Below are 26,934 nucleotides of genomic sequence, written 5' to 3'. Positions count from 1 at the left end.
TTAACAATTTTGTATTACGCCCAAATATTTAATCGACGTGACTGTGTCAAGCGCTACACTACTCATGGACTATTCAAACATTACGGGATTCTTTTTCCTATTCATCTGCATTAATTTACATTTATCTATATTTAGAGTTAACTGCCATTCTTTACACCAATCACAAATCCTGTCCAAGTCATCTTGTATCCTCCTACAGTCACTCAACAGCGACACCTTCCCGAACACCACAGCATCGTCAGCAAATGTGAACCCATCAGGAGTGATCTGGTGCCAAGTTAACGGATGTGGTCTGAGATACAACAAGACTGTGGAACTGTCAGACGTGCTGCAACTAACGCACGCAGCTTTTCATTGTCACAGCCGAACACTGGCGGGATATAGAACGGCACGTCATAAAAGAAGAGGAGAAAATACGGCGCATGGTTGGCTTCGTGGATTCTGTTGTTGATCGACTCGTTATCAAGCAGGTGACAGTTCCAAAACTGAAATGTATTTCTCGGTTTCGGATAAGGAAGGACCCAAGAGATTACCAAATTGAAGTTAATACTTCTGTGGCTACTGTATTCAACAGTATGGTGAAATCCCTGCAGTATGGAAATCCCTGCAGTATGGTTTTGCACCACACATAGCTCGCTCAGAAAAATTACCCTGTGTTTAAGTTAGGAATTTTCATCAAAAGTCTGGTCACCTAAGAAGCGCGGGGTAGTGCTGGAGATTTTTCGAACATGATTTCAGTCTCTTTGGCTGTCCAAGTTAAATGCGCCGGTAAAGCTGTTGTCCTGCGTTACCGCTCAGTCTATGTGCGTGTGACACAGCATAAATCGTATCCATATGGTCGTACTTGACTGTACTGGTCACAGCTTGGCTTCGCTCCACGTGAAACGAAATCCAATGAGATTCATGCAAACGCGGAAGAATACTCGGCGTAATGTTTACATCATGTTCATTGTTATGATGAACAAGAGTATAGACTCTGCTGTTAGCACGTGATGCTGGTATGGCGACAGATGAAGAAACAAAAAGAATAAAAACGTCAGATAAAGACATTCATCAGGAACGAAACGTACTGAAGAGAAAGATCAGAGCTGCCGAACGGCAGAGAAGTCGTGTTCCTAAGAAACAAAAAACAAAAAAATTCAACAATTTGTAAAGTAATTCCGAATTAGCAGCTGCTTTTAAAATCGAAACACTGTTGGCCGGCCGGCCGAGGTGCCCGAGCGGTTCTAGGCGCTTCAGTCCGGAACCACGCGACCGCTACGGTCGCAGGTTCGAATCCTGCCTCGGGCATGGATGTGTGTGATGTCCTCAGGTTAGTTAGGTTTAAGTAGTTCTAAGTTCTAGGGGACTGATGACCATAGATGTTAAGTCCCATAGTGCTCAGAGCCATTTGAACCATTTTTTAAACAAAGTATTTAGTTCAAAACTACTGACCAAATTAGCTACTTAGTCAGCTTCAAGTAAATGTTTACGTATGTTTGTACGTATTAAGAGATCTTACAGTGACACAAAAGGAAAAGGACATCAGAGACTACTCCAGCAGCATCCGAATTTCATGAACCATACTAAAATGCTTCATTCCGCTCTAATTGCACATTTATAGTCCAGATGCACTCTGAAGTACCTAATAGGCCTATTCAGCTTTTCTACGTGGTTTTCGTGCTACTAATTTTTTTGGTGTACCAGTACTGTGTTATCTCAGTTTTGGTTCTTTATTATGCTATAATGCCATTCGTGCCAATAAATGAAAATATGCACTTGGAATTGAACGAAGTCGAAACTAGCAAATAGATAGGAATGAAACTCTTCGTTTCAAATAAATTGACTACCTCAGCGGAAAAGATTAATGGAAGCAAATTTCTCTAGTAAACCGACACAAATAACTACATTAAAATGATTAACGGTTGACTGCTATTATCATGAAAATATTATAAAATCAGAAATTTGAAACTACTGACTTATTTCACTCTTTCACGATTATGGGGATGTATATTTATTCACTTGATGACACCCGCCCAGAGAACTCTGTTTTGTTTTCATTAAGTGTGGGAGCTATAAACGAAGAGAGAACAGCAATATCACGAATCATATACACGGGTTACGTGGAAAGTGACCCCCCACTATAACTCCTCTTGCTCTGTGCATGCGCGAATCTGGCAGCTTGGACGCGCCGGAAATTTTTTTCCTGGTAGCATCTGGCTACTTGCTGCTACTGCTCATACGGCAAACAGCCACGCTTCAGGTAGCCAGTAGCGGGAGGAAGGTACTCCTCGTACGCGAATTCAGCTCTGCGCATGCGCAACAGCCGGCTGGCAACTGCTCAAACGAACCTAATATCTCGGTTGGCGGTCGACAGTGTTGAGCAGTATGAAAAGCCTTTCGAATATGGTGAGGCTGAAGCTGCTTGTTCACCGGCGTCTCTACTTTTCAATATGGCAAGTTGCACGTGCCGCTAGTAAGGAAGTTTGAGAGGGCGTCTTGGCAAAAACTACGGCAGTCTCCAGAATGATATTTTCACTCTGCAGCGGAGTGTGCGCTGATATGAAACTTCCTGGGAGACTACAAATGTGTGCCAGACCGAGACTCGAACTCGGGACCTTTGCCTTTCGCGAGCAAGTGCTCTACCGGCTGAGCTACCCAAGCACGACTCACGCCCCGTCCACACAGCTTTACTTCCGCCAGTACCTCGCCTCCTACTCTCCAAACTTCACAGAAGCGAACCTGCAGATCTAGCACTCATGGAAGAAAGGATATTGCAGAGAGATGGCTTAGCCACAGCCTAGGGCATGTTTCCAGAATGATATTTTCACTCTGCAGCGGAGTGTGCGCTATATGAAACTTTCTGGCAGACTAGAATTGTGTGCTCAAACGGTTCAAATGGCTATGAGCACTATGGGACTTAACATCTGTGGTCATCAGTCCCCTAGAACTTAGAACTACTTAAACCTAACTAACCTAAGGACACCACACACATCCATGCCCGAGGCAGGATTCGAACCTGCGACAGCAGCAGTCGCGCGGTTCTGGACTGAGCGCCTGGAACCGCTAGACCACCGCGGCCGGCCTAGAATTGTGTGCCAGACCGAGACTCGAACTCGGGACCTTTGCCTTTCGCGGTCAAGTGCTCTACTGGCTGAGCTATCCAAGCACGACTCACGCCCCGTCCACACAGCTTTACTTCCGCCATTACTTCGTCTCCTACTTTCCAAACTTCACAGAAGCGAATCTGCAGATCTAGCACTCCTGGAAGAAAGGATATTGCAGAGAGATGGCTTAGGCCGGTATTACACTATCAAATTTCTTTGTCACATATCTTTGTCAAAATTCTTTGTCAAAGATATTTGATGGTGTAATGGGAACTTTGTCAAATGTCGTCCAATATTTGATCAAATCTAAGGCCTCGCTGTAGATTTGATCATAGAAGTCGGTTGTCTTCTGTTCACTGCAATGTGACATGTTACCACATGGAGCGCTAGCATCGCTGCAGCCTTCTGTCGTCTGTAGTGTTTTTATAAACATTGCCGGTAAATACAATTGGTGTGTGCCGACAACTACAAAATTAATAGTGATGTATGAAGCTGATGTGGCGCTTTACAACGTGAGGCACCCTGAACATAAAAATGGATTACGAAGATTGGAGACCTGACCTAACCTAACCTAACCTAACCTCTCCTGTAGCAAGGAATCGGAGTGTTACAGTGAGCCTGTCTTCTGCAGATGTAGCAGTTCTTAAGTGAATATTGTGCTTTGTGATATGAGGATACACTTCACTGAGCACATACAGAAATGTATGCTCATCCATTCTTAAGTAACTGATGTACGACTTGACGTCTTCCACTGTAAGCTCACGTAACAAGTTTTGTTGAATGCTTTTATCGTGCCGTCGTAAAACCCACGGCTTCACCCAGATTGGATTAGTTTTTCGTTCCATAGATCCGTGCTGAGGAGATCCTCATGGATGTGAAACATGTCAATTTTTTTTTAAATCTGAAATAACAATACTAATAGCATGAATAAATACAATCCATCACATGTTTCTATTAAACATTTCGTCAGTGGAGTAGGAGGAGTTGGCCACTAGTAAGCCTTACAGGCTCCTTTTAAACTGATCTTTATTTGTAAATAAACTTTTTATGTTTGCTGGGAAATTATTGAAGCTGAGTGTTCCTGAGTAGTGGACACCTTTTTGAAGTAAAGTAAGTGCTTTTAAGTCCTTGTGCAGATCATTTTTGTTCCTGGTATTGTATGTATGAACTCAGTTGTTTGTTGGAAAAAGACATATATTATTTAGGACAAATTTCATTAAGGAGTAAATATACTGAGAGGCAGTGGTTAGTATACCCAGTTCTTTGAAGAGGTTTCTACATGACGTCCGTGAATTTACTTCACAAATAATACGTATTACACGCTTTTGGACTCTGAAAACTTTTGTTTGACTTGAATATTTACTCCAAAATATTATACTATATGACATTATGGAATGAAAGCAGGCAAAGTATGCAAGCTTTTTCATTTTTATGTTGCCTATGTCTGCTAACACTCGAATTGTAAATACAGATTTGTTAAGGAGTTTCTGCAATTCTGTGGTGTACTCCTCCCAACTGAATTTATTATCAAGTTGTAGTCCCAGGAATTTAAGAGTGTCAACCTCGTATGTATGGTTCCTTTTTTTCCCCCACTTCTTTTCCGCATGTGCACACAATGCAATTGCGGTACGTGGAACTGCTGCGGTTAATAACAAGTTGTTGTCAGCCGTCTTGAACTTTGACGAAAAATTTGATGACAGTGTAATACCCTTTCTAGCGCTACGTCAAAGATCTTTGTCAAATATATTTGACGGAATATTTGATCACATCTTTGATCAAATCTTTGACAAAGAAATTTGATAGTGTAATACCGGCCTTAGCCACAGCCTGGGGCATGTTACAAGAATGAGATTTTCACTCTGCAGCGGAGTGTGCGCTATATGAAACTTGCTGGCAGGTTAAAACTGTGTGCCAGACCGAGACTCGAACTCGGGACCTTTGTCTTTCGCGGCAAGTGCTCTTCCGACTGAGCTACCCAAGCACGCCTGAGTCGCTAGAGCACTTTCCCGCGTAAGGCAAAGGTCCCGAGTTCGAGTCGGCGGTCTGGCACACAGTTTTAATCTGCCAGGAAGTGTCAACGACGGCAGTGTTTCGAGAAGGAAGAGTCGGCTGGTTTCTCGGAAGGGCGTTGCGCAACGCCGAGGCCGCACCTCGCGATTTCCGCCGGCGTCCACAGAGAGTGGGTCACGTGACGACAGAGGTGCGGCGCTCTCGCGCTGTGGTGGGCAACCAGGCAGTCGCTGGCGAGGCGTGGCAGAGAGCGCAGTGCTGCGAGTACAGAGCAGGTAATTCACTGTGTGGAGCACGAAACTGTTTCACATATAACTATGATCTCTGGATGTTTTAAGACTCGATGGAGTAAAAACACTTCTCATGTCTGAATACTAGTAAGCGGTTTCACAGTGTGTTTTCTTACATTGCATTGCAAATGTTACTATCGATTGTGTGTAACAGGTGCATTCCAAGCCAAAGTTGAGTGACCTTGGCTTGTGGGATTCCTTTGAAATTACGAAGTGTGTAATCGCCGTGTCGCGGACTTGTTTAATGTTATTTGGAAAAGATGCAGATCCCGTTTTGTGGATACGGGGTGTTCAAAAAGTGTCTCCGCAGTGCCGTATGATAGCCACGCGTGCCGTATGCCGCGGTGAATATAGAGGGTGTTACAGAAAGGTATGGCCAAACTTTCAGAACACATTCCTCACACACAAATAAAGAAAAGATGTTATGTGGACATGTGTCCGCAAACGCTTAATTTCCATGTTAGAGCTCATTTTAGTTTCGTCAGTTTGTACTGTACTTCCTCAATTCACCGCCATGATTTCATACGGGATACCCTCTACCTGTGCTGCTAGAACATCTGCCTTCGCAAGTACGACACAACATGTGGTTCATGCACGATGGAGCTCCTGCACATTTCAGTCGAAGTGTTCGTACGCTTCTCAACAACAGATTCGGTGACCGATGCACTGGTAGAGGCGGGCCAATTCCATGGCCTCCACGCTCTCCTGATCTCAACCCTCTTGACTTTCATTTATGGGGGCATTTGAAAGCTCTTGTCTACGCGACCCCGGTACCAAATGTAGAGACTCTTCGTGCTCGTATTGTGGACGGCTGTGATACAATAGGCCATTCCCCAGGCCTGCATCAGGGCATCAGGGATTCCGTGCGACGGAGGGTGGATGCACGTATCCTCGCTAACGGAGGACATTTTGAACATTTCCTGTAACAAAGTGTTTGAAGTCACGCTGGTACGTTCTGTTGCTGTGTGTTTCCATTCCATGATTAATGTGATTTGAAGAGAAGTAATAAAATGAGCTCTAACATGGAAAGTAAGCGTTTCCGGACACATGTCCACATAACATATTTTCTTTCTTTGTGTGTGAGGAATGTTTCCTGAAAGTTTGGCCGTACCTTTTTGTAACACCCTGTATACCGAAATGAAACTCAGTGAAATACAAGTTATTGATTTATTTAATATTCATTTTCACTCAAAAATGTTCAAATTAAATGTTGAAAGTGTCCCCCCTGTTGTTGAATACACAATTCAATTCGTCTAATCAAGTTTCCAAACACACGCTGTAACATCTCTTCTGTAACAGGAGCAGTGAAAGTGGATACTGCAGTTTTCAATTCGTCGATGGATTTTGGACAGTTTTTATAGATAGTTGCTTTCGCTGCACCCCAGAAGAAAAAGTTAGGTGGTGTTAGGTCAGGCGCCGGCCGTGGTGGCCGAGCGGTTCTAGGCGCTTCAGTCCGGAACCGCGCGACCGCTACGGTCGCAGGTTCGAATACTGCCTCGGGCATGGATGTGTGTGATCTCCTTAGCTTAGTTAGGTTTAAGTAGTTCTACGTTCTAGGGGACTGATGAAATTAGAAGTTAAGTCCCATAGTGCTCAGAGCTATTTGAACCATTTTTTTTGTTAGGTCAGGCGATCGTGGAGGCCAAAGTCCGTGTGAAATTATGCGATCACCAAAAACATCAGCAAGCAGTGACATTGAAACGCGAGCTGCATGCGCCGTTGCACCATCTTGTTGAAAATAACCGTTCACTATTTGACTTAACACAAGTTCTCCTATGAATGTGTACAAATGGCTCTAAGCACTATCGGACTTAACTTCTGAGGTCATTAGTCCCCTAGGCGTAGAAACTACTTAAACCTACTTAACCTCATGACATCCCACACGTCCATGCCCGTGGCAGGATTCGAACCTGCGACCGTAGCAGGCGCGCGGTTCCGGACTGAAGCGCCTAGAACCGCTCGGCCACAACGGCCGGCTATGAATGGTTACAGAATATCACTGCAGTATCGTTGTGCGTTTATTGTTTCGTTGAAAAATATGGGACCCACAATCTGACGTCTAGAAATTGCAATCCAAACTCCTATTTCACAGAATGATGTGCTTCCTCATGAATACACAATGGATTTGCACTATTCCACAAACCAGAATTTTGCGAGTTCATGTACCCGGATAAATGAAACCACGCCTCATCACTGAAAAATGCTTCATTAAGAATACCCCTTCCAATTTGTTGAACGAAATTTTGGAACCATTGACAATAATGCAGCCTCTTGCCATGATCAGTATTTTTCAGTTCTCGCACGACTGTCGCTTTGTATGGGAAAAGTTCTAATTTTTTCCTTACAGCTGTGTGGGCCGTTCCGACACTAACATCGATTTTCTGGGCGAGTTTTCTTACTGACTTGTTCGGACTCATGGACATTTTATCGCAAATACCGAGCAGTTTATCCTCAGACAAAACGCTAGGACGACCACTTCCCGGTGCATCTGTCACTGAACCCGTACTTCGAAATTTGTTAATCAAATGTCGCACGGTATCGCGATGTGGGAGTGTTGTCTCCGACAAAACTGAATTAAGTGTTTGACGAACTGAAACTGTGTATGTACCGCCGCTTTGAACACTTGTTCGACCGAAAACACACGTTCTTCAATGGTTAGCATTTTAACAGTGACAAAAACTAAACAAACGAACAAGAGAACTAAACTTGAACGCTCACGTCAACACGTAACGACACACACCAACGATACTACTGACGCTGGCTGAGATAAACGGAACAGTGGAATGTTGGGAGAGTCCACTTGAAGGGAAGTAACCCAGGCAGGCCAACAATCATACGGCACGCGCGGCTAACAATCATACGGCACTGCGGAGAGACTTTTTGAACACCCCATACATTCGATTCACTAATTATCGGTAAAGCCGACCAATTTTTTTTTCCAGTTTCCAGTTTTTACATTGCTGTAGGCCATTTTGAGTAATTATTTGAAAATACAGGATGTATCAAAAAGAATCATCAGATATAAGAAAAAATGTTTGGCATAAGTGCGTGAGCAACGTACAGTTAGGAAGAGTAAACTCTAGAGTTTTACACGGTTCCGGCTAGGTAGCAGCAGTGTGTGCCCACTTCAGTTCTGGTAAAAATGGCGTCGGGACAACAGAAACCGTTTCGTATTCTACGTTTTGCGCAGTGTGGATAAGTGATAACTGTTAAGCACGAGTTTCGCACTAGGTATGATGTGGATCCTCCAACAGCACAGAGCATTAGGCTCGATTCACACGGTGGGCAACGTCACGTCAACGTCAGTTTGCCTGCCGGCCGGTATACTTCGAAAGAATAGTTTGACGTTGACGGTGGGGGCCACGTGGTTGGCGAACTGCTTACGATTGGCTGTTACTTTTCTCTCTGTTCTGCGGCTGCTCGCATGGCACGAGTTTGATTCTGCTAGCAGTGTTCTCCATATCGAAAATATCTACTGAGTTTTTAGTTATAAAATGTTTTTATATAAACATGAACGACGAGAAGTTAATCGAACTTGTTCGCCAAAATGTGAAGTTGTATGATATGAGCTGAAAAAAATAAAAAAAAATTAAAAAAATAAAAACAGCAACACATTGTTTAAAGAAGAAATATGGAAGAAAATTGGACTGGTTATCGGTCGCCCAGGTAAATAACTGTATGAATATTGTAGGCCTACTGCAGATTATTTTGTATGTAATGTATTTAGATGTATAACATCGCACGTGCATCTATTTATGTATGCATGTACTCACGATTAGGAGGTGAAAACGCTTAGCAGAGGTTAGAGCCTTCCTGCTTTCCAATTTCACAATTATTCGCGAGTCGTGAAAGTTTATTTCGACCATGTTCATATGTAATACTTATAATTCCGAAGCAAATATGAGTATTCTACGCCACATACTCATTTTGGCTAGTAGTTTACTTATGTACAGTATTTATTTACATACTTTCTGGTACTGAGTCTCACTCAACATTTCGTATGGATACAGCTTATTTAAGTACAACTGCAGTAAAAAGTTCGATGTTCCACATTCATATACAGTGTGCAGTTGGTTCTCTGCAGTGCCAAAGTTTATGCAGGACGAACTGTAGCAGATTTAGATCTACATAACAAGGGGCCATAAATTGTGAATGTTTAGCCTATAGATCAATTTGTTGATAGTGTGCAGTATTACAAGCAATATTCTGTTGTATAAAATACGTAAACGTACTGAACAGGAACCCTCAAAGGAATTGCTAAAGCTGAAGCATCAGACTCACCTCAAACAAACTATTATTTTTTCTCGTGGAGAAGTTGCACGGCGCATGTTTGTGTCTGCTTTCTCGATGCTGCTGCTTATCAAAGACAGCAAATTAAAAAATTGCTGTCTCGACATTCGTAAATATTTATAAAATGACGTCTCCTCTTCTTCCAGCTCTCTATACAATGTGTGACATTCGCCTTCACAGATTCTCTTCAAAATCATTTTCTTCACCCACGTTCGTTTTGATTGCCTTGCTCTCTTTCCTCATCATCTAAAGCAACTGCAATCGTAGCAAGTTCATCAAGACTAAATATAATGTCCGCCATCATGAACACTTCTGCGAGTTTCCAATAACGCGCCAAAACGTGGTTGAAGTTTTGCCGTCGCTTGACGTTCCGTCCTGTGTGAATGCAAGTGGATTTTTGACGGTGTGTCACGTCACTGACGTTGACGTGACGTTTCCCACCGTGTGAATCGAGCCTTAGACGATGGCGTGAACAGTTCCGAGAACCAGGTTGTCTGTGTAAAGGCAAATCGCCGGGCCGTCCCCGAGTGTCTGACACACGTCGAACGCATTTGCCATAGTTTCACAAGGAGTCCGCAGAAATCCGTTCGCCGTGCAGCTCGACAGCTGAACATGCCCCTGATGTCCGTCTGGCGTGTGTTGCGTCGACGTTTACACACGAAACCAAACAAAATTCAACTACTGCAAGCTTTTGGTGAAGGTGACAAACATGTAGAGCTATGTAATTTTGTTCTTGCCAAGATAACAGGATGACTGCTTTCTTGCACAGTGTTTGGTGCTGAGGAAACATTCCGTTTAAATGGGAAGCTGAACCACTTCAAAGGGCTTTTACTGGCACACTGCTGCGCCTGCTGTTCGAAATATTCCATAAATAGATTTGCAACAGCTGGACTCAGGGCGCTTTGTTCGTAAAACTCATACTGGAAATTGGTCGCAGCTGCTGGACTCTGCCAGTGAAAGCCCTCTGAAGTGGTATCGGTATGTGGATGACACTTTTGTGGTATGGAATCATGGTGAAGGGGAATTGTATGGTTTCTTGTTGCGCCTAAATAGTATTAATCCAAAGATACAATTTACTATGCAGAAAGAGAGTAATGGAGGGCTTAATTTTTTGGATGTAGCAGTAATTAAACGGGCAGATGGGAGTGTATGTTATACACTGCATAGAAAAGATACACACACACCGACCGTTACCTCCATAGGGATTCGAACGATCGTCCTAGGCAGAAGAGAGGTGTGATTAAAACATTAGTGGCCAGAGGTAATAGTACACTACTGGCCATTAAAATTACTACACCAAGAAGAAATGCAAATAATAAACCGGTATTCATTGGACAAATATATTATACTAGAACTGACATGTGATTACATTGTCACGCAATTTGGGTTCATAGATCCTGAGAAATCAGTACCCAGAACAACCACCTCTGGCCGTAATAACGGCCTTGATACGCCTGGGCATTGAGTCAAACAGAGCTTGGATGGCGTGTACATGTACAGCTGCCATTGCAGCTTCACCACGATACCACAGTTCATCGAGAGTAGTGACTGGCGTATTGTGATGAGGCAGTTGCTGGGTTACCATTGACCAGACGTTTTCAATTAGTAAGAGATCTGGAGAATGTGCTGGCCGGGGCACCAGTCGAACATTTTCTGTATCCAGAAACGCCCGTACAGGACCTGCAACATGCGGTCGGGCATTATCCTGCTGAAATGTAGGGTTTCGCAGGGATCGAATGAAGGGTAGAGCCACGGGTCGTAACACATCTGAAATGAAACGTCCACTGTTCAAAGTGCCGTCAATGCGAACAAGAGGTGACCGAGACGTGTAACCAATGGCACCCCATACCATCACGCCGGGTGATACGCCAGTATGGGGATGACGAATACACGCTTCCAATGTACGTTCACCGCGATGTCGCCAAACACGGATGCGAATATAACGATGCTGTAAACAGAACCTGGATTCATCCGAAAAAATGACGTTTTGCCATTCGTGTACCCAGGTTCGTCGTCGAGTACACCGTCGCAGGCGCTCTTGTCTGTGATGGAGCGTCAAGGGTAACCGCAGCCACGGTCTCCGAGCTGATAGTCCGTGCTGCTGCGAACGTCGTCGAACTGTTGGTGCAGATGGTTGTTGTCTTGCAAACATCCCCATCAGGGATCGAGACGTGCCTGCACGATCCGTTACAGCCATGCGCACAAGATGCCTGTCATCTCGACTGCTAGTGATACGAGGCCGTTGGGATCCAGCACGGCGTTCCATATTACCCTCCCGAACCCACCAATTCCATATTCTGCTAACAGTCATTGGATCTCGACCAACGCGAGCAGAAATGTCGCGATACGATAAACCGCAATCGCGATAGGCTACAATCCGACCTTTATCAAAGTCGGAGACGTGATGGTACGCATTTCTCCTCCTTACACGAGGCATCACAACAACGTTTCACCAGGCAACGCCGGTCAACTGCTGTTTGTGTATGAGAAATCGTTTGGAAACTTGTGTCAGCACGTTGTAGGTGTCGCCACCGGCTCCTACCTTTTGTGAATGCTCTGAAAAGCTAATGATTTGCATATCACAGCATCTTCTTCCTGTCGGTTAAATTTCGCGTCTGTAGCACGTCATCTTCGTGGTGTAGCAATTTTAATGGCCAGTAATGTATCTGCGAGCTAGTTTATTTGCAAGTTCAGTTAAATCATTTGCGAATGGCTTTTAAGAAAAATGGATACGCTGACAACGAGGTTGATCGCGCACTCCATCCCAGAAGAAAAGAGTCTGACAATAATCAGCAATAACGACTGTCAACCGGAAAAGTTTTTTCTTCCACTTATCCGCAATATTACAGACCGTAATGGCAAAGTTCTGGTCAAGTTTCAGGCTGAAACCATCTTTAGACCCACCAAGAAGATTAGTGAGTGTTTAAGATCGGCGGAAGTCGCTCGACACCGCTTAGCAACTCCTTGGGTGTATGAAATTCCGTGCAGCTGTGGGAAGGTTTATATTGGAACGACGAAAAGAAGTGTCAATACCCATTTAACCGAACACAAAAGGAACTGTGGACTGGGACATACCGACAAATCAGCCGTAGCAGAACATGTTTTTAAAGACGGAGATCATGAAAATAAAATTTAGTGAGACGAGTGTGCTAGCACAGACATCGCATTATTATGCACGTATGTATAGAGACGCTATAGGGATTCAGAAACACCACAATAATTGTAACAGAAAAGAGGAACGCTTAAAGTTAGACAAGATATGCTGTCGACTTTGCACCAGCGATGTGACAATCGATTATCTTCGATCGAGAATAATGACTTTAGAGATAGACTTACAGTCGGCTCCACGTGACGAATGGTGGTGCCCTGTATGCGCTCTATATAAACGGGACCCCCACGGCCTATCAGCTCATTCATCACTGTATCATCTCATCAATAGTCTGGGAAGGAACGCACATCCTGAACTCAGAGCTCCAGTCAATACACTTCATCGCCACTTTAGGCGGTAAACTTCATCTCATCATCATAAAACAATATACTCATCTCCAACAGTATAAACATCATCCTCATCGTTAACATCATCCACCTGGGGTCATACTCCCCAAGCCAGTGCCACACACAAGCCATATTCGTACACATAGGACCATTTCGTGAGACAGAGCGTTGACAGAACGATGGTTCTTCAAAAGACACATGGGTTTCTGGCAGCCAGTCTTTGACTCCCCTCGGAAGAATCCTGCAGTTGGCAACGAAACGTCGGGAAGTAGTTCTAGTTCTACAGACCGACCACGGCCTCTCAGCCCAGTAGTTTTAACTAATGAAGACGCCGGCTGTGAAAGCCTACACGTTATGATTAGTTCGCATTTAGTTTAAAATAAAAAGACCGCAATTAAGAAACACATTACTCTGATATGTGGCACTGAGTAAATACAACTACTTAGGTAAATTTTACATTTATCAACAGTTCTTTCCTTTTCAACTTATTGCAAAATTTTAGATGTTACTTATTTAGTATTACGTTGTTTTAGATCTGAAGATGGTCCAGAGAGCGATGGAAACATTTAATGTAATTAAAAATGTATAAGTGGGAGCGAACAATAAATGAGAATTACCTTATATAAGTACAGTTGCTCACTCTCTCTAGACGATTATGTCGGCTCTAGTGATAATATGTAGTTGTCTTGAAACAAACGTGGAATCGTTTCCTATGTAGGTGAAGCTGCCCTGTGAACGTAACGCTTTTACTACGGGTATGTTTCCAAATTTGTCACGCGCATACCAACTTCTTTAACGGAAAAAGTTTCAACATAAACTGCAAATGCTTTAATTTCGCTTTACTGCTTGTGCCGCGATGCCCGAATGTGCCGGCCGCGGTGGTCTCGCGGTTCTAGGCGCGCAGTCCGGAACCGTGCGACTGCTACGGTCGCAGGTTCGAATCCTGCCTCGGGCATGGATGTGTGTGATGTCCTTAGGTTAGTTAGGTTTAAGTAGTTCTAAGTTCTAGGGGACTAATGACCACAGCAGTTGAGTCCCATAGTGCTCAGAGCCATTTGAACCATTTTTTTGCCCGAATGTCTTCCACACAAATGAGTCCTCGCATGTTCATTGTCGTGTAAAAGAAATCGTGAGCTCTTCAGAGCACCGTTCCTCGTTGTAAAACTTGACGCCATTTTAAAGTTAACACTGTCCGTCTAGATGTGTTTCAAGCTGCGTCGTAAGGCGTGGGCGGGTAGCTCATCCGGTAAGAAGCGCGGGTGAAGGTTGAAACGTTGTTCAGAGCACAGACGTCCGATCCGCCAGATGCCTTCAGCTGTGGTCAGCTGCAGTAAACGGTCTCGCTGCAACCTTGAAACGTGCGAGGAAATACCTTAGCAATGCGCGGAACTGGTTTGTCGGCATACGGTTGCCATCCGTCCGTCTCCATGTATCGGTCCCGCCACCGTTATGGAGCTTCTTGTCCCGATATTCCGAGAAAAAAAAGGAAAAAAAAAGTTAAGAGTTTGGCTCCGGTACTGAAGGAATGTCATATGTTGGCGCGACACGTAAAGGCAGCCTGAGTTTTATTTATGTCAACATATTTATGATTACAAGATCGGCTCATAGATGGAGTGGCATGTTGCGTATCTTCCCTCCACGACGCAAGCACCTTTTACATTTAGCGCCATCATTCTAGAAAATACAAGACTTCTCCGGCAGTACGGAGCCGGAAACATTTAAGCAGCGCACCGCGGAGGAATCGGGCAGTTCCCATTTGAACAGCGATCTGATAAGACTTCTTGCTGAACGTAATACGCACGAGCGCAAGTTGGTGACGGCTGAAGTGTTTACTGCGGGTATAGAGGGCGCGAAGTGTGTAGTGACGTGTGCTTCGATGATTAGTGTTATTATCGACTGTTCACCGTCTAATAAACGAAAATGCCTAAGGATGGATACATGAAAAAAGAAAGTGTCATTTCGAATGATTGCACAAAAGAGTGGTCCTTTGTCAGGAAAGAACGCACGGATCGGGAAGCGAAGGGTGAAACTTGTAGCTGTTTCATCGAAGTAACTAATGGAAGTAAGGCAGATGTGAAGCACCACATTTTTACGCAGAAGCAAATAGACACGCAGTAAAACAGACATTAAAGCCTGTTTCTACATTCCTCATGAAAGAATTGCTCGTTGCTACTGCAGAACTAACTACAGCTTATACGAATCGTAAATCCTTCAGTTGTTTTGACTGTACCGTAAAACTGAATGCCAAAATGTATCCAGACTCCAAAGTCGTCTGAAAGCAGCCTACAGCCAGGACCAAAGCCACAGCGATTATTAGAAATATTCTCGCACCACTCTCAGTGTCCGAACGCACAGACACCGATGCATCGAACCACAAGGCCGAAAAGATGATTCCTTTAGTTGTCCGATGCTTTACTGAAACTGACGGGATGTAACGAAAGCTGTTGAAGTTTGATTGGCTGAATAACGAAACATCGCAGACAATTACAAAGGTTTGTCTAGGCACTTTCAGACAACTGCAAATCTCATTCGATACATTAATCGCTATTTGTGGAGACAATATCAACACGAACACCAACAGCGGAGGGCTTCATTGACGCGACCAGCGGGACGTGTTTCACCAAATTAACACTTTCGCTGCGGCATCGGTGCAGGCGCGCAGCTCTCCAGTGCGGGCCGGCAACGCTCTGAAACGGCAGCCGACGCTCGGAGGCGACGCTCCTAAGCACACCCGAGCTACAGGCTGACGCCAAGACCTTGTAAGAGCTGTAGGACCATGTTCTATGCTGACTTAATGATGACCCCTTAGATGCATTACTTCAAATAAGCTTCGACTGTATTGTGGTCATGTTTTAAAGTCTGTTTCCCGGCGGGGTCAGGGATTTTCTCTGCCTCGTGATGACTGGGTGTGGTGTGATGTCCTTACGTTGGTTAGGTTTAAGTAGTTCTAAGTTCTAGGGGACTCATGACCATAGATGTTAAGTCCCATAGTGCTCAGAGCCATTTGAACCATTTTTTTTTAAAGTCTGTTTGCTGTCTCACACCTGTACGGGTGTCGTGATTTGTTGATAATGTGACAAAAAATACAATTCAAACCAGCAACTAATCGACTGCATTCAGGAAAAATTTTGATTCCATGTATATCTTAATGCCATATTTATTACGATTGCTTTTTATATATTGTCTAAATGACAGTCTTCCCCTCCAAAGAATCATTGGTTCATCTATTGATAAATCTCTTCCCTGGTAATACACTCCCCCCTTTTTTTTCCCGTCATCTGACCAGTTTCCCCCCACCTGCTCTCGGGTGTGCTATGTCATATTTGTGCCAACTTTTTAGTGCAGTGTTTAAGTGAGTTTTCAGTGTTGTGCGTCTTTCCGCAGTGTTGCGAACAGAAATCATGCTGTCGCTGGGTGTGCATTTTATATCTCTTGTGAACAGAACCCAGACTGTCGCCGTGTTTTTTAATTGTCTGTCTATTATTTTTCTACTTCCTGTGTATTTTATTAGCATCATCAACCCTGTGTTTTATGTTTTAAGCTCCAGAATTTTCTGCCATTTTACCTTTAAGTCACCGATTTTATCGCCAACTGTTATTATTTTTTTATTATCTTCATCTTTTTAAAACAAATTCTGTAGGCTGAAGAGCGCCGTAATAAGCTGCTGCCAGCCCGCCCCCTTCAGGGGGAATCGAAACTCAATAAAGGAAAAAAAAAAGTAATACACTTGAGCCATTCTCGTGTTAAAATAATCCAATATAGGTCGTATGTTATACAAACGATCGTCTGGTTTCGGGTTTCCTGGAAGTGGATTTTTGTGCAAAAGAAAGAGAGCGTAATACGATCAAATACCGGTCTCTGCTTATACTCATCGCTATTCCTCTATTCTCAGACAGCGATTCTTTCTTCCAGTACTCTTGTAATCGCGGATATTTAACGTTACCCATATGTAATGAAACACCCAGGAAAACTGGTAATTCGCCTATACTTAGAGCTTTCCATTTACAGTTCCCAGATCCCTCTTTTGTATTTTAGCTCAGCAATATGTTGACTGCGTTATCGTTCGTTTCGTCAACTAAAAGTTGCAATATTTCGTCTGTTACCAATAATCTGAAGAAATCCATAGGAGAATTACCAGCAGGATGAATTTTCAAAACTTCTTCCTTCGTAAATGGGTCATACTGCATATTATGTGGTTCTTTATGCCAGGACTGACCTGGATTATCTCTGTGTGACAGGTCGGGCTCTTTTTCGTCGTCGATTTCCACACAGTCGTCGTGATCCGTATCTTCAGATTCGGAATTGTCACGAAACAGATTCGAAAGCTGTGCTTCCACGCTATCATTACTCTGCAATTATTCTGCAGCCTCTAAATGACAATCTACGTGCTATGCCTCGCACTCAATACGCAGAAAATCACTGTCGTCTAGTACACTAAGTAACTGTTCCTCTGTCAATGTAACACTCTTCCTGCTCCTTTTCACATTTGAAGGTCCTGGTGTCGGCTCATTTGCAGCCGTTACGGGCAATATACGTTCGGTAACTGACCACACAAAACAAAAGTTTAGCTTTGATGCTGCAACTAGACTGAGTAATCCGACAGGAGCGCAGACGTTTATAAGCGTCAGCCGCAGCGAAAGTGGTAAAGAACTAGAAAACAATGTAGAATAAATAGGATGCTCTGCCCATATCCTCCACAATATTCCATCAAGCGCTCCTCGAGTCTTAACTGTCGACATTGAAATAATCATCACGAAAATGTTTAATACGCTGGCCGGAGTGGCCGAGCGGTTATAGGCGCTTCAGTCTGGAACCGCGCGACCACTACGGTCGCAGGTTCGAATCCTGCCTCGGGCATGAATGTATGTGATGTCCTAAGGTTAGTTAGGTTTAAGTAGTTCTAAGTTCTAGGGGACTGATGACCTCAGAAGTTAAGTCCCATAGTGCTCACAGCCATTTGAACCATTTTTGAATGTTTAATAATCGCCAGGAAAATGTTTCACTATTTTTCAATATACACTTTAAGGACAGAGAATCTGAAAGAGTTCTGGTTGTACATCGTCAGTCATCAGACTTTTCTACCTCACTCAAAAAAAAGATCGCTGTCGTTAATGTCCACAGTTGAGAGAATTCTGAAGCTTTGGATTCCATTCCAACAATCTTTTGACGATGAAGACAGGCCTCCTAAAATAATTTCAGACATCCTTGGTAGTCCGATAAGTGAAATTAACTTCATCTTTCTGCAGACAAACTTGGATCTATCTGAAAAAATATAAAGCATGGAGAAGAATAAAGTCTAGATAATTTGAATAAGAAATTATTAATCGGGACTTAGACGTCTGAATGAAAGGAAGACTGCCAATTTTCTTGGCATACAAACCAAGTTGACTTTGAACAAATTAAAGAATGAGAACCCTAAACCAATAAATAATTTGATTTCGAAATTTGAGGAAGAGAGAATGACTTTTTATGCCGTAGCGTTTGATTACTTAGAGAAATGGGCTGTGTAGTTACTGAGATGAAACAGCTACAAATCTCAGTCTTCCTGATCCGTACGTCCTTTCTTGACAAAAGACCACTCTATTGTGCAATCATCCGAAAACTGACGCTTTCTCTTTCCATCCTTAGGCATTTTCGTAATCTATGATACGTTTATTAGACCGGAAACAGTCAATATTACTTTGTCATCGAAGTAAACGTCACTATACACTTCACGCCTTATACACCCGCAGTAAATACTTTAAACATTGCTAACTTGCACTCGTACGTTCGTCTTAGGTTTACAAGGAACCGTGTTATGTGATTGCTATTCAAATGGGAACTGCCCGATTCTTCCGCGGGAAATTGGGGCTCATACGGAGAAATATAAACAATCGTTTGTTGCTCACTCTATTTGCGAGTGGAACAGGGGAGGGAATGACTAGTAATGGTAGATGGTACCCTCCGCCACATACCGTACGGCGGCTTGCGGAGCATCTGTGTGGATGCAGAACAGAAATGGATTCACAGTAGTAGTTTATGACGTGCTACTCAATGGCCCTGAATATCCAATGCCATCTGAGACCGCAAATCCGTGCTGCGAGGATAGGACGGGCCAGTGTTTCCTAACTGCTAATTGGAAGCCCCATTCACATCGTTGTATTCCTCTGACACATCTAAGAGTGGACTACTCGGAGCGCAACTGTCGCCGTGGCTCGAGGCTTTTCCAATTATAGTAAGTGTTCAAAAGCAGTACCGTCAACTTCAATGTACTTAATGATCCGCTTTCCAAATGATCGTGCACAGGACAGAAGCATACCCGCGGGGATGTCGGCACAGGCGTTTCTGATGCTGTCGACTGTGTCTTCACGGCCTGTTGGCACTTGCTGGTACACTTCATCTTTTAAATATCCCCACAGAAGGAAATCCGGCAACGTCAAATCAAATGGCTCTGAGCACTATGCGACTTAACTTCTGAGGTCATCAGTCGCCTAGAACTTAGAACTAATTAAACCGAACCAACCTAAGGACATCACACACATCCATGCCCGAGGCAGGATTCGAACCTGCGACCGTAGCGGTCGCTCGGCTCCAGACTGTAGCGCCTAGAACCGCACGGCCACTCCGGCCGGCAACGTCAAATCAGACACCCTAGTGGCTCAATTAATAGAGCCACCTCTGCTGATCCAGCGACCAGTGTGGTCTGATACCTCCTCTGCTTCACTTGAGTAATACGCAGGGCAACCGTCCATCATGCTGAAACGACATAATTTGTCGAACGTCCAGGGCAGCACCCTGCAGTAGTACCTGTAGTACCTGTTCCGAAAACGTTCGGTATCTTCGTCCATGTATACATGGAAGAAGCCTGGAGATACTGACAGGTTTCAGATAGATTATGTAATGGTAAGACAGAGATTTAGGAACCAGGTTTTAAATTGTAAGACATTTCCAGGGGCAGATCTGGACTCTGACCACAATCTATTGGTTATGAACTGCAGATTAAAACTGCAAAAAGGTGGGAATCTAAGGAGATGGGACCCGGATAAACTGACTAAACCAGAGGTTGTACAGAGTTTCAGGGAGAGCATAAGGGAACAATTGACAAGAATGGGGCAAAGAAATACATTAGAAGAAGAATCGGTAGCTTTGAGGGATGAAGCTGTGAAGGCAGCAGAGGATCAAGTAGGTAAAAAGACGAGGGCTAGTAGAAATCCTTGGGTGACAGAAGAAATATTGAATTTAATTGACGAAAGGAGAAAATATAAAAATGCTGTAAATGAAGCAGGCAAAAAGGAATATAAATGGTCTCAAAAATGAGATCAACAGGAAGTGCAAAATGGCTAAGCAGGGATGGCTAGAGGACAAATGTAAGGATGTAGAGGTTTATCTCACTAGGAGTAAGATAGATACAGCCTACAGGAAAATTAAAGAGACCTTTGGAGAAAAGAGAGCCACTTGTATGAATATCAAGAGCTCAGATGGAAACCCAGTTCCAAGCAAAGAAGGGAAAGCAGAAAGGTGGAAGGAGTATATAGAGGGTCTATACAAGGGCGATGTACTTGAGGGCATTGTTATAGAAATGTAAGAGGATGTAGATGAAGATGAAATGGGAGATATCATACTGCGTGAAGAGATTGATAGAGCACTGAAAGACCTAAGTCGAAACAAGGCCCTGGGAGTAAATAACATTCCATTAGAACTACTGACAGCCTTAGGAGAGCCAGTCCTCACAAAACTCTACCATCTGGTGAGCAAAATGTATGAGACAGGCGAAATACCCTCAGACTTCAAGAAGAATATAATAATTCCAATCCCAAAGAAAGCAGCTGTTGACAGATGTGAAAATTACCGAACTATCAGTTTAATAAGTCACAGCTGCAAAATACTAACGCGAATTCTTTACAGACGAATGGGAAAACTGGTAGAGGCCGACCTCGGAGAAGATCAGTTTGGATTCCGTAGAAATGTTGGAACATGTGAGGCAATACTACGTTTCTACGTTTCTAGCATTTGTAGACTTAGAGAAAGCTTTTTACAATGTTGACTGGAATTCTCTCTTTCAAATTCTGAAGGTGGCAAGTGTAAAATACAGGGAACGAAAGCTATTTACAATTTGTAGAGAAACCAGATGGCAGTTATAAGAGTCGAGGGACATGAAACGGAAGCAGTGGTTGGGAAGGGAGTGAGACAGGGTTGTAGCCTCTCCCCGGTATTGTTCAATCTGTATATTGAGCAAGCAGTAAAACAAACAAAATAAAAATTCGGAGTGGGTATTAAAATCCATGGTGAAGAAATAAAAACTTTAAGGTTCGCCGATGACATTGTAATTCTGTCAGAGACAGCAAAGGACTTGGAAGAGCAGTTGAACGGAATGGACAGTGTCTTGAATGGAGGATATAAGATGAACATCAACAAAAACAAAACGAGGATAATGGAATGTAGTCGAATTAAGTCGGGTGATGCTGAGGGAATTAGATTGGGAAATGAGACACTTAAAGTAGTAAAGGAGTTTTGCTATTTGGGGAGCAAAATAAATGATGATGGTCGAAGTAGAGGGGATATAAAATGTAGACTGGCAATGGCAAGGAAAGCGTTTCTGAAGAAGAGAAATTTGTTAACATCGCGTATAGATTTTAGTGTCAGGAAGTCGTTTCTGAAAGTATGTGTGGAGTGTAGTCATGTACGGAAGTGAAACATGGACGATAAATAGTTTGGACAAGAAGAGAATAGAAGGTATCGAAATATAGTGCTACAGAAGAACGCTGAAGATTAGATGGATAGATTACATAACTAATGATGAGGTACTGAATAGAATTGGGGAGAAGAGGATTTTGTGGCAGAACTTGACTAGAAGAAGGGATCGGTTGGTAGGACGTGTTCTGAGGCATCAAGGTATCACCAATTTAGTATTGGAGGGCAGAGTGGTGGGTAAAAATCGTAGAGGGAGTCCAAGAGATGAATACACTAAGCAGATTCAGAAGGATGTAGGTTGCAGTACGTACTGGGAGATGAAGAAGCTTGCACAGGATAGAGTAGCATGGAGAGCTGCATCAAACCAGCCTCAGGACTGAAGACCACAACAACAACAACAGCAACAACATCGTCCATTCAACGTACCGTCTTTACAAAACGGACCAATGAGTTCATTCCCCATGATGCCACATCGTAGGTTAACCGACCCAGGACGTCGACGGTCAACTTGCCGTGATAAGTGGGGATTGGCTACACTCCCGTAATGCAACTTAACGCTGGTTAGTGAGTGTAAACCCATCGCAAAATAGTAGCTCGGAAAAGATGATGGGTGTTGTTTGCATTTGTTGACGTGCTCATTCTCAAGACACTGTCTGGTTATGGAAATCCGCGCCCTAAAGTTCTAGATGCAGTGGCACGTGATATGAAAGATACTTATGACGATGCGGTACTGCACGGTACTACCTAGGACGTACTGAAATCGCTGTGTAGGGTAAATCAGGGTGATATAGTGAACAAAAAATTTGGGTCTCGTAGACGACAAGAAATTGTTTATTTAAACAAATTAAAAACACCCTCCTTTCACAAAATACGTAAGTAACACATTAACAGTACCACATCCTCTTTAAGGCACTACAAAAGTTTAAAAAAAACGATACTTATTTTTATGCCCTTTGGGTGAAATGGTGAACTGCTTTTTGCCACATACGTCAGACATAGATTCATATTTTGAACAGTCTTCATGCACTCAACGTTGGCAGCTAACACATTTGATCCAATCCACATCCTTTTTAGAGCAACTGTACAGTTCACCGCACCCTACACAACAGCACTCTTTACCATCCGCGTCGTCATCATCCAGCGACGAGACGGATTCGGTGTCAGTGGTAGACGTTTTTCGTTTCTTAGGCTGCTTCTTTTTGGTAATTCCTTTGGTAGTCTCTTTGGTTACGGTTTTTCCTTTGGTTACGGTTTTTCCGTTGGTTACGGTTTCTCCTTTGGTCCTCTTTTTAGCATTTGCTCTACTCTTCACTGACTCATTTTGTCGTTTTCTGTTTCTCGGGATGTCGATCTTTTCTGGAGAAGTCTTCCTTGCAGATGCAACTTTATCTAGGATAGGTATCGGCGAAATATGGTCCAAGAGCTTGCCAGGGGTTATTTGAGATTCTTCTGTTGTCACTGTCGAGGTCATATCTGCTTCTGATGAAGACTGCATGTTTTCCTCTGGATTTTCCTCCCGTTGCGAACAGCCCAGTTGTGGTGAAGCTTGTATGTGTTCAAGTCCCTGATCGCTATCTACGTCTGCAGTTGCTTCTTCCGAGGGATTCGGTATCTCCTGCCAGTGCGAACAACTTGGTCGACGTGAAGCAGGTCTGTTTTCATGTCGTTCGTTGTTTTCCTGATGTTGATCTGAAGCTGATGTTAAAAACGCGTATTCGGGGATGACATCAGGATTAAACGGGATGATTCCTGTGCTCCTGAACTCCGATATTGCATTCTCTGCCGTAGCTGCTTCTACCCATGCCTTTGTAAGCAGTCCTCCGAACACTAATCCGGAAATTTTTCTATTTGGATTCATTTTAATGTACGAATTGCAAGCATTGTAATAATAGGATTTCAGAGCTTTAAAAAATGCTCTGTCTAGCGGCTGCAGATAGCGTGTGGTGTGGCTGGGTAGACAGAGCAAAATTATGTTTTTTTCTTCTGAAAACTCTAATGCATCCACGGTGCTGCAATGAGAGCTATATCCATCCAAGATAAGCACGAATGTTCCCTCAGGCTTCCTCGCTGCAAAATGGTTCCTTAGCCACAGAAGAAAAATATCAGTTGTTACGTCCGCCGACTTTTGTGACATGAAAATCGTGCAACCCGGCGGCATACCGTCCTTGTACTCGGTCTTTTCATTTTTTCCCTTCAAAACACGAGCAAGCGGTTAGAGATATGGTTTCACCCTTTTCACTGGATGTTATCGCTGGAACGCTCTTAGACCCATTTGCTGCCATCACGTAACCTGGTCTATTATTCAGCTGGACTCATCTACGTTGAATACATTTCCCGGTTTATCAAGGAGATTATGCTGTATCAAGATGCTCTGCAGCAATGAAAAATAGTCTCAAACGTTTTTCGTACTTAAACCCTTTGACCGTGCTTGTGGAACTCCTTCCGATTTGCGGATTGAGAGTTCCGGATTTCTTTTTAAGAATAAATGTAGCCAGTCCATTCTAGCAATTTCCTTTTCTCGGTTAAATTTGTGATGTTGGTTATATTTCTCAGCTAGTTTATGTTCCATGGTACGTACTTCTGTCCTTGTCGGTGCAAATCCGAAGTTTTGTAATTTTACGATATGTTTTACCAATTTTTTCTCACATTCTTGTGTTAGTACAGGCGGCCCACCCAAAGGTTTTTTCGTAAAGCACCCGTTTGCTAATCGTCTCTTCGGCGTAGACCATCGAACCTGAAACTCCTTTGAGGCTTTATTCAGGCTCATTCCATTTTGCACCGCTTTTACGGCATCGTTAAGTTGCTTCTCTGTCCAATCAGCACAGCTGGATCCTTTTTGTCTTTTGTAAAATATAGGCATATTTGCGTGGAACAATGGCGGTACTTAGAACATTTACTTTTTTAATCACTGACAAACCAAACTGTAATTGCAAAAACTATATAAAAACTAATTTTTAAATTAACGATTGTATTGAGACGTCGGATAAAACAGAATATAAGTCTCGCATGGGATAGGAAACGCTAACATTTCATGACTTGTCAAAAACCGTGGTTGGGATGTACCTAAATAAAAGCTTTACACGTAACACATAAGAAAAGTCCTTCACCATATCACCCCTGCCCGAGTTCACCATTTCTCCCATATGCTATGGTTGAAACGGTGAATAGCACGGCAAGAAGCTCAAAACACTAGACGCAACGATTTGTAGGTTATGTAGTGCATAAGTAGTATTAGAAGGCAGAGTATATCAAAAAATACCCCACGGACTACCTGAAGTAACATCTACAAATGCATGCAGCATATAAAAATTATTTAGCATCGAAAACAATTTTGTACAAAGTACTTACGGTTTTTAAAACGGAGCTGGTTTTCAACATGTGCACACTACACAGGTGATCAGAGACTGTCGGCATGCACACATACAGAGACATCTGTTTAACCAGTAACGAATTAAACCAATACACCATTTCACCCGATTCGCCATATCACCCTGACTTGCCCTATTTGTCAGGGGGATGGTGCACTGCCCTTTGTAGAGCAACTTCATTAGCCTGTCCTGTAACACGTTTCTTTAGTTTCCTTTCGCCTGCCTGTACATAAAGGCGTTCATAAAGTTGCAAAACAACGAACGAGTGCGAGATTTCTCTGGGAAACGCTAGGCATACAAGGCAACAGTAGCCTCAACATTTCTCCTACATTCTCTGTAAATCAGAATAATTTACATTTTTTCTTCTGTGGTTGCAACATTCATCGTCCACTTACACGTCTGTTCTCCAAATAAATGGGCGTGCAGGGAATAAACACTGTGCAAGTACTGTATGTTGCAGAGCCGCTGTCTGTTTCACGTCTGCACGATACGTGAGCTCCGACAGCAGCATACTGCGTGTTACGGTTAAGTCGTAGTTCCCTACATGGCCACAGTGGCGCGTGGAGTGGTCCACTGTTCGATTTGTCCGAGGAATACAGTGTTACAAATGCGGTTTCCAACAAGATGTTACGAAATACTGGCCTTTCCTACCCTCTCAGCATGGAGATTAGGTCCACATGGCACTGAATGTTAAAGGACCGTTGAGTGGCATGTCATAAATTGAGATTGTCTGCCCAATTCTATTCCTCTGGCTTCAGCGCTATCTGTGGCGAAACAAAAACAAATTTTCACACAAATCTCAGGTAGATTGTCCTGTGGAATTGTAATCTTCAATAAAACCGGTGGTTCCCATTGAAGCTTTGAAAGTTGCTTCCCACTAACCAAAAACAGAGTGGGGTTTTCGCGTGGTTGGGTTTTTGGGTGGTTGGGTTTCTGGGTGGTTGGTTTTTTGGGTGGTTGGTTTTTTGGGTGGTTGGGTTTTCGCGTGGTTGGGTTTTTGGGTGGTTGGGTTTGTGTTTGGTTGGGTTTTTGGGTGGGGACCAAACAGCAAGGTCTTCAGTCTCACCAGATTAGGTAAGGTCAACCCTTTCAAAGGAACCATCTCGGCATTTGACTGACGCGATTTAGGGAAATCACAGAAAACCCAAATCAGGATGGCTGAACGCAGACTTTAACCATCATCGTCCTGAATTAGTATCCAGTGTGCTAACCACTGCGCCATCTCGCTCAGTGAGGTGAGGGATCGAGTGTGGTAGCACTGGAAACGAAAAAATAGGAATTGTAACTTTTCTGGTTTAATGTGTAGTTTTGCAGATATTTCAATGTCTCCAGTTAAAATGAGCACCCTGTATGTTCCTCCTCAGTAGGTAGATAGTCTCATACTCAGGGAATGAATGTAGGAGGGGCAGGTGCAGGAATTCTGCACTGCCGCTCTTGGCGAGGTCGCACTGCCGTTGCCTTCCCCCCAATCTGCTCTCAAGTGTTAAGTGTCTACTGTGTCGTGTGCATGGGTGATAGGATCTTGTAGTTATGGACGAAGGTAAGGCAGAGGCTGAAACACGTGCTGGCACATAGCCTTCCCCTCATGAAAAGCACCAAATACCTCCTCAAATACGAACATAATTTGTTTCTATCAGTTTTATTGAGAGACTTCCATTCACTTCAGTAGGTTAGTTTCGTAGGGCCATAAATTGGATGTGATGTTGTATATTGTCTCCCTCACGT

General features: G+C 43.5%; 1 protein-coding gene across 1 annotated transcript in view; it reads left to right on the top strand.

Annotated features, from left to right (window-relative positions):
- The first annotated feature begins 5,339 nt into the window (after nucleotides 1–5,339).
- The window catches only part of LOC126227755 (poly [ADP-ribose] polymerase tankyrase-1-like), a 220,188-nt gene continuing 198,593 nt past the window's right edge, over nucleotides 5,340–26,934 (top strand). Inside the window, exon 1 of the mRNA XM_049942242.1 lies at nucleotides 5,340–5,371. The gene's annotated coding sequence lies outside the window, so the exon portion shown is untranslated. The remainder of the gene's footprint in view (nucleotides 5,372–26,934) is intronic.

Source organism: Schistocerca nitens, unplaced genomic scaffold (genome assembly GCF_023898315.1).
Source record: "Schistocerca nitens isolate TAMUIC-IGC-003100 unplaced genomic scaffold, iqSchNite1.1 HiC_scaffold_340, whole genome shotgun sequence".
NCBI lineage: Eukaryota > Metazoa > Arthropoda > Insecta > Orthoptera > Acrididae > Schistocerca > Schistocerca nitens.
This window is presented reverse-complemented; position numbering and strand designations above follow the sequence as displayed.